Source organism: Mirounga angustirostris, unplaced genomic scaffold (genome assembly GCF_029215605.1).
Source record: "Mirounga angustirostris isolate CCGP_5_RB_7025 unplaced genomic scaffold, mMirAng1.0.hap1 SCAF_9, whole genome shotgun sequence".
NCBI classification, from domain to species: domain Eukaryota; kingdom Metazoa; phylum Chordata; class Mammalia; order Carnivora; family Phocidae; genus Mirounga; species Mirounga angustirostris.
In genome coordinates, this window is record NW_026991717.1 from 65,731,588 (window position 1) to 65,741,113 (window position 9,526).

Below are 9,526 nucleotides of genomic sequence, written 5' to 3' on the forward strand. Positions count from 1 at the left end.
TTGATTTATTTGGCCATAGCAAAAAATGTATATGCCAATAGGCATGTAAATAGGGATGAGGCAGGGATACCTGGCATTTTATAATTTATCATTATATCAGATCCTATGCTCTATTCATTTATTTTACTGCCTCTACATGACACATACCTATTTCAAGATGGTGTGATTTAACTCATCTAATCCAAGCTTTTAATAACTTTTTGCTGTCCAGTTTTATGATTATCATTACCTATCAACGTTTACCATCTGTATGAATTTCTTGAAAACAGTATATATATCATACTCAACTGTGTCTCAAAATACCCATATCACTTGAGGACTTGGTAATAATCTCAAATATAAACACAAAATAGTTGTCCATATATTTCAGAGATTTAGATGGCTAAAGTTTCCTATTTTATACTTTTCTCTGGTTGCTTCATTTGCCAGGCTCACCTTCTAGATCTTCTTAAAAGAAATGATTGTGTCTTATACAGCCGTTTGCTGTTTAGAGTCTTGCATGAAAACTACATATGCATGTGAAGAGTTAAATGTTAAATAGCTAAGCAGCTTCTTTAATTTGGTTTTATTAAAGCACTTCCATTTGATCTTCCAAACTAAATTTACTTTTATGTATCTATCCAACACAAAAGTATCGGTGCCATCCATGGAATTACTTCTTATAATTCATTACATTAAATGGTGGCTATAATTATAGACACATCCCAGTGTATTTTACAGCTGTGTCCCTTCTTTGGCATAGATGCCAGTCCATATCCTAGGGTTAAGCAAAAGGCTTGTATTGTTTTGGTCACCTTCCAGTAGGTCATTTTTACAGCATTTTCCTAGAGTGAGACATAGTCGGTCTCAAGCACACAGAGCCTATGACCTTATCCTATGATGATTTTTTAGTTATTTGTGAAGGATTGTTGACATACAATGTTATATATGATTTAATGTTAGTTACATGGAGGCAAGTCTTAAACCAAAATATCTGTGGGCCCATATATGGGAAACATGAACACATTGTCATTATCACTTGAGAGCTGATAGTTATAGTGGAAAACAAACAAACTCCCCTTTCCTTTTCGGGAAAATACAATTTTTAAGCCACATTCCATTTATCTACATCAATATTTGTAGAAGTGAGTATCTTACGGTACCACCCACATGGTTATTTGTTGATTCATTCCTGTAGTCTATCAATCTTTTTTCAATTCTGGGTGCCCAGCGAGGGTAGTGTAGCAGTGTATATTGCATCTCTATGATAATTTAATTTAACTGTAGTGTGCTAGGGTCTAGATTGCTCCTCTTAGCAGCCAGAGGTGACCGCAAACAGTGCCAGAGCCTAGATTGTTGTCAGCAATCATTACTGGCTAAAGAGAGCTTTGAGAGAAAATGACATTCTACAGAAATATCCATCAATAAGACTTGGAGTGTATGTGAGGATATATATAAGGGTATTTTAACAAAACCATAAATTTCTTTGCCAAACAGTTTGTAATTTATTAGCTGACGAAGTTTCTAAACTGCATTTGCATCTTTGTATAAGTCTATATGGTATCTGTTTGCTTCAGGCATATTTCCTTAACGGGTTGATATAGGCTGATAATTTGAAAATGAAATAAATGTCTGGGCTAAATACTAGAGAGAGTACAAATGGAAAGAAGGAAAAAAAAACAATTTTGTTCGTATATTTTCTCATTTTCCTACTCACACAAAAGTAAATTCAGCTTTAAAAATCAAAGGAAAGAAACAAATGGTTCTTCCCCCTCTTTAATTACCACGCTTAGGAAGAACTATAAGTATTTCAGCAAATGGCGCTGGATCTGAGTGATGCCATATGATGCTGAACTAAAATGTTTTTCTTAGAAAGTGCTCTTTCGTCATGTGCTGGCTTTCTCAACCCTTATTTCTGTGAAATAGAAGTCAAAAAAAATGATAGAAGTCCAACACTATGACTGCATAATGCTCTAATTTTTTTTTCTTTTCTAAGCTAACCTTGTTGGAAAGTATTTATCTATGAAAAAAACAAAATAAAAAACCACTATTTGTTTAAGTTAACATGTCTATAGGTGGCTATAGAAACACATTTATTTTCATGTGGTTTTACATTAGCTACAAAATAATGACTAAAGTGCTCCATCCTACTGATGCTGCCTAGCAATGGCTCACTGAAGGCTGTGGGATTTCTGGTTAGCAATTGAGCCTTACTGGGAAGAACTAGTAGAATGTTTGTTTACACAATCCATTTGAAAAGAAGAAGAATGAAATTAGCCCCAAGGCTATTTTGAACATTAAAGAGAAAAGATTTTGTTTGGAAAACTTCATCTTAGTTTGAAAATTTTCTAACACTATTGTTTCAAAATGAAAGGAGAGGAAGTCAGAAGCCTGTGCAAACGTCCAGTAGCTTGCCCTTCATGAGGCCCAGGTCCTGACGACTGAAACATACTCTCAGATAGAGGACATTATCATGTTCTCCTCTTCCTGGAGCAACTCACCATTCAGCCCAACATGGTTATTGCCTCATAGTTATGAGAAACTCAAGGTTGTAAGTGACTTCAACTTTCATCTTATCAAGTACTCAAACTCTCATTCCAGGGTGAATAGTATGCAGTTCTTTCATTTCTTTGTCTACTCCATGAGAAGGCTTTAACAGTAAGGGAATTTCTGGAAGGAGTTATTTCAAACCAAATGTTCCTACTTGAGGTATTCACTCACTATGAACTTGGTCTGTAACAAATAAGCTAGCATATATTACACACTACCTTGTATTTTTCCTACTGATCTCATGAGTATATATCTTGCTTCTCAAATTGCATTGTAAATTCATCAATGATAAAGTCTGTATCTCATACACAAGCCATTGCATTCCCCCAAAACACCTGCAAGCATGAGTCTTTGGCACCTGGAAAATACCTATAAATACTTGGGGCTTACTATGACAGGGACTATTTTGTATGTGCCAGGGCAGGATATAGATCTCAGTAATCACTTTTATTTATTTATTCCACAAACTCTGCTGAAAGTACCTTAGTTTCCATCCATGGGGATAGAACAACGAAAGAAAAATTGCCCTGACCTCAGTGAGCTAATAGTCTATAAGAGGAAATAGGCTTCATATAAATAATTAGAATGCCTTTGGATATATGCTACAATCAAAGTTTGTATAAGGTTCAGAGAAAGAAAAAGAAGTAGAGGCTTGAGTTGGTTCTTAAAGAACATATTCAAGAGGTGGAAGGTATGGAGAAAATGTTCAAAGCAGAGGGAAAAGTAATCATTGGTATAGCTGGAATATAGTGAATGCTTGAATTATTGAAGAAAGAGCTGAAGAGTTAAGTGTCCAAAAATTTGAACGCACTCTGCCCACAGACTGTTTCATTCTTTAGAAATTTCTTTAGGTGCTGCCTCCAACACCACACACCTCATTTAATCTCATCTCCATGGCAGGCTTTTTCCCATCAGATTCTGTTCTAAACCAGTGCATTTATCCCTGAGCATACCTTCATCTGGGACAAAAACATGAGCTCCCCTTTGTTCTTTCACCCATGATCATGGGACAGGTTCTGAAGAACCCCTCCTCAGGAAAGAGTCCAAGCCCCTCCCCCATCCACTTATACTAACAAAAGCCTAGACAGCAAAGTTGGCCAGGAAAGTTTTGTTGTATGCCTTGCCAGAGAGTTTGGACTTTATCCTCTAGTCTAGGCAATGGAGTTCCATTTTTATACTTTGTTCAGAAAGTTAAAGATGAACATTTAATAGGATACAACTAAAATGGCATTAAACCAAGATCATAACCTTTGACTTGCATTATGGTCTTCTGAGAATTAATAGAATAATTAACTTAAACCATTAATCCAGGTAAACATTTGATCCATTGTTGTTTAGATTTTGGAAAGAGCATATGAATCAAGTCTTGGAAACATGCCAGTATTCTACTCTGCAGATTTCAACAGTACTCAGAGAACCATTTTTCTGATATCCATATGTCATTACACATGGATGATTTATTAATCATCAGATGTATTTTAAAATACTGTACATACGCAGATTATAATGTGCCCAATAATCATGCACTGTAGTGAATGATTTATGTTACAGACTTCCCTATTTAACATCGGAGTCTTGTTTTTTCTGGAGGCGATCTCTTCAGAAAAGACTGGCTTCATGGCTCTGCTGTTTTTCCCTGGGTAAAGGAGCTTTACATTACAATCATAAGAGAAGGAGCTGTTTTTCTTATCCTAGCTAACAACCATTTTAATCATTGGTGCAACACTATCTCCCACTGAACTTCAAGTTCAGTTTCAAGTGTCAGCAGTCAGAGTCAATCTATAAAGATGGCATTCCTTCTGTGAAAGTATACAACTATAATTAGAGCAACTATGTTTAGGTAAAGGTAAAGACTCTTCATGTCTCCTGCATACAGTGGGACAGATTGTGCACTGACCAACTCCAGGGAGAACCATTCATAGGCACTGTAGTTTTCTTTATCAGGACTAATGTTCTAGCAGATAAGAAAATGTCTTAAGGAAAGAAGAGCTTCTTCTAATGTACACAAATGTGCCATATAGGCCAGTAAGTGTAAGAGATGGAATATTACTGAATTTATAAATTAGTAGTATTTCTTCTTTATTCCCAAACCTATGAACAACGTTTTGATACTATGTTTTAAAATGGGACCAAGACCAGAAATGCTTGGAAAGCTTGAGAGATGTTGAAGGAGACTGAAATTGAAAATTATTTAAACAGCAATAACGCAAAACAGATTAAAATATGAAACTAAAGTTCAAAAGAAAAAAAATCAATCTAGAAATATGATTACAGGGCTAAGAACCACAACGACCTTGAAAGCAGAAAGGCCTGACCCAATGATTTTTCACTAATCACAACTTTACTAACAAAACTGAGCTAAGAATGGCCAAAATCCCAGAGCATACCATTAGTGATTTAATTAAGAGTGTCCAGAAAAATTTTCCAAGTCTATAAATTGTCTTAAGATCCAACCTCACTGGAATATATCATGTCTTTTAACCTTTTGAGGAACACCATTTCCCCTCTATGTACAGTAGGGAAAACACCAGCTTGGAGCAAAGCACCTTGGAAGTTGGAAATAAAATGCAGCACTCTGGAGAGTAGTGTTAAAACAACAGTTGTCTTGACTGTCAGAGTTAAAAGACCTCTATAGAAATACTTCACTTTTTTATCCTTCCCATTCATGTTTTTATTTATTTTTGAGATTAAGCAAATGGGGGGAAAAAGAAAATTATATTGGCAGAGGGCTGACCTCTATTTTATATAATTTGTAGCTAAAAAGCTTACAGGCTAAAACATGTAAATATATGCAGATCTGAGAACAAGACCTCAGAAGGGAAATAGCTGAGCAAGATTGAAGAGAATGTGGGCCATACATAGGAAAACCGCTGGGGCTCTTAGCAACCTGGAAACCTGAAATGAATTATTATCTGGTCCTATTGTGACCTACTTAGTCTCCCTGCAGCATGTTGGCATAAGGAGAAATTTGGGGCTGTAGGAATGGCTTATTTACTTGACCTTGAAGTTACACGAACCAGTCGGATGACTGCTGATTCGGCCCAGTGAGCAGACACTGCTGTAGTTATAGGCCAATCACATTGTGCTAAGATGACTCACCATGTGTCATGGACAAAGGCGGCCTGAGCGTCTGTCCTCTGCTGAGTTTCTTTTATTGGAATATGCTGTATCTAAGTTGTAAGCATTGCTGATAATAGCAGAAGGAAAGCAAAATGTACACCACCAACGTTCTTACTTTTTTCAACTCTACTGTGTTTTTTTTATTATGTCACAATAAGAAGAGAAACAGAGCATGAATTTCAGATTACAGTTAGAATGAGAAATCAGTTGCTTTGATTAAAAGAGCAAAGCATTTCTCTGAAAGGGAAACTAGGTGAATGGACACAGGGAACATTTGTAGAGAAGTAGAGAAAATCAACATAAGACGTCCTCAAACCTCAAGAATTCCTTCCCATGTACTTCGATCACATTAAAGAGCTGGAATGATCCAAAGAGAACACCAATCGTACCTGCTGGGGCTTACAGAGGAGGAACACAAGGAATAAAATCGTAATGCTACCTAAAGTGCCAGAGCAGAGCTCAGTTCCCCAGATGCTCAGAACCCTCTATGCCTGTGCCCCACACTGCTCCCTGCAGTGAATATTCCTGCAGAGTCCCCTTGAATGTAAATCTTTTCTCAGGCTGCTATGAATCAGTGGAGTTTTGAGTAAAGTGAGCTGAGGTAAAGGCAATGCCTCTCAGCCTTATTTTCCTCTTTGGAAAAAGAATCTATTGAGGGGCCAAGTTGTGCCCTCCACTCAATCAAAGCAGACATGAATCAGAGTTGAAATTAGATCCTACACTTAATTTTGCTTGTGTACGTCTAGTGTATAATATATGCCTCACAAATGGATTCTTTCAGAAGAGCCAGGACCTGAGATGCTATGATTGATGGAAAATTCCAAGTAACCCAATTAGCACGAATGAAGAAGTTATCAAATGTGAAAACTTTAGGTGAATTAACTGTCATCCAGTATGTTATGATGTGATGAATAATGGGCATCTAGGTTTTTATTAATGAGCATCTAATGGAAAAGATGGAACTGGCACTAACAAGTTTAATTCCCAGTAATGTGTAAAACAAGCCTAAGTCAGAATCAGGAGATCTCTTGGCACCAGGCCCTATGACCTGCAATGGGAAGCATCTTAACTCATAAGTGTGTTACCAGAAAGTCACATGCCAGCCAACCCACAATGTTTTCATGGGACAGGAACCTCAGCCTTAAACCACTCCAGCCATGACTCTATTGTCTTGACGCACAATAGTGCGTCTCAGGATATGTTATTACCCAGAGAATCACCAAAGTCAGTGGTTGTTATCTGTACTTAGCAGAGTAAACAGCAGTGGAGGGCGATAGTTGTACTGAGATTTCCAAATAACATTAGGATAAACTCTTGTGCATGGCATAGGTATCACTCACAACTGGATATACTTAATTTTTCTTCAGAAAAGCTTTCTATTAAGATGATTTCATTTAGAACTGAAATCTGGCTTCTTCGTGGCCAGGTAAGTGGCTATCTATGATGAATAGTGTGAAAGATCCCAAAACACCTCCGGAACAAGTTGTTGCTGTTGTTGCCTGAAATTCCACCATTAAAGGTTTGTCCCATTAGACACAGCTCCTCTTTGGGGATAGGAAAGATAGCGAGTACAGTGTCTTATAAGTCAATGGCAAATATTCACGCAAAGGTGTTAGTGTCTTCCCACAAATAGCTATAATGAAGAGAATTTTCGTGAAGAGGGAGAAGAAAACAGAAAGGTCCTGACCCTAGTCCACTGTGAAAGGGAAAACCACATGGATGGTTTAACCTCCAGTTTTTACCCTGAGGTGAGTAGATTCAGTGCAGAGGATAAATAATTCCAACTGATCCTTGCAAGTCGTGTTCTTCCTTGCATTCCATCTCTGTACAAGTTCCGTCCTTATGGAAGTCTCTTCAACCTGTGCCACTCTTCCTTCACTATTCCTGGCTAACTGAGAACTTTTTTTTTTTTAATTTGATTTAATTTTTAAATTTCTAAAATTTTATTATGTTATGTTAATCACCATACGTTACACCATTAGTTTTTGATGTAGTGTTCCATGATTCATTGTTTGTGCATAACACCCAGTGCTCCATTCAGTACGTGCCCTCTTTAATACCCATCACCAGGCTAACCCATCCCCCCACCCCACTCCCCTCTAGAACCCTCAGTTTGTTTCTCAGAGTCCATGGTCTTAACTGAGAACTTTTTAAGATTAGAGAAATTACCTGATTCTTTTACTCCATTAGAATGTTACGTATGTTCAACAGTTTTTCAAATGAGAACATTGGAATTAAGAAAATACCTAGGATAAATCCCCACTTAATTCACAATTTTGCCTTAGGCCACCCTAATTAAATGAAACTTATTTTTCTAATGTGTTTACACCATTAAATTGTAAATGCATTTGGCTAGAAAAAATATTACCAATGATATGATTATATATTAAAATGACATGCATAAAAACCTTTCAATTAAAAAGCATCAATGCTATCTTCTTTCCTTTTGATGGCAGCATACTATTCCATTGTGTATATATACCACATCTTTTTTATCCATTCATCTGTCAATGGACACCTTGGCTCTTTCCATAGTTTGGCTATTGTGGACATTGCTGCTATAAACATCGGGGGGAAATTGGAGGGGGAGATGAACCATGGGAGACTATGGACTCATATGTGGAATTAAAAAAAAATGAGCAAAGGGAAAAAAGAAAGAGAAAGAAACCAAGAAACAGACTCTTAATTACACAGGACAAACTAATAGTTACCAGAAGGGAGGTGGGTGGGGGGATGGGTGAAATATGTGAAGGGGATTAAGGAGTGCACTTGTTGTGATGAGCACTGGGTGATGTATGGAATTGTTAAATCATTATATTGTACACCTGAAACTAATGTAATACTGTATGCTAAATAACAAAAATTAAAATTAAAAATAATAATAAAGAAAAAAGAAGGAAAAACACAGGAACTTATCAATGTGATTTTTCTAACTCATATTATGTAGCCACTTTTTTTTTTTTAAGTAGGCTCCATATCTATCATGGAGCCCAACATGGGGCTTGAACTCACAACCCTGAGATCAAGACCTGAGCTGAGATCAAGAGTCAGACGCTTAACTGACTGAGCCACTCAGGCACCCCTGTAGCCAGTTTTGAAGGGAAAAAATCTCTGACTTTCTAATATTTTTATTAGCCAGAAACTCCCCCAAATTCTAACTTTTACTTAAGAAAAGTATTTTTGTCTAAATGTTTTGGTTTCCTTTCAAATCCCTTAATTCAGTAAATTAAAAAAATATATATCTTTGTCAAGAAAGGATAAAATGCATACAAAAAATTAGAGATTAAAAGCTTCAGTGAAGGTCGAACAAACATCTATTGGAATACATGCTATTTTTCTGGTGATGAACCTCTAGTTGACAAGAACTAGTGAATTGAGAACGGTACTATGGATCATTCTATTCTCAACTTACTAATGACTGATGGCCTTCTTAGACATTTAGTAATCATCAACTAGATTTAGGAGGTTTACAGTATATGTATTTCCTTCTGAAAGAAATGAAATATCATTTAAAGTCTATACAATGATTTTCCCTAGGAAAATGTTCTTAATGGACACTTTAACAGGAGCAACATGGCAGGCATAGAAATGACAACATGGAATCCCAAAATTCTAAAGGTGAGTGGTCCTTTCTCCCAAAGTGAATTAATGCCAAGTTTAGAAATTACTTATATTTATCATTAACTTAAGTAAATTTCTGTTAAGGAAGATTCTGCACTTAAGAAATATAAAAAGATGCTTTGCCCTGTTTATTTGTCTAAAGAAATGAGAAATAAAGGAATAAAGGAGGGAGGGGGAAAAAAAGTAAGAAAGGGACCCAACATACTATCAAAGGATATTTACATTTGTAGTTAGGAGTCATGAGACAAGAAAACTA

The 9,526-nt window shown here is 36.5% G+C and overlaps 1 long non-coding RNA gene across 1 annotated transcript in view; it reads left to right on the forward strand.

Moving 5' to 3' along the window:
- LOC123861359 (uncharacterized) overlaps nt 1-9,267 on the forward strand; it is a 330,838-nt gene extending 321,571 nt beyond the window's left edge. The window contains exon 3 of the long non-coding RNA XR_006795015.3: nt 9,187-9,267. This is a non-coding gene — a long non-coding RNA (uncharacterized LOC123861359). The remainder of the gene's footprint in view (nt 1-9,186) is intronic.
- Nucleotides 9,268-9,526: the final 259 nt, after the last annotated feature.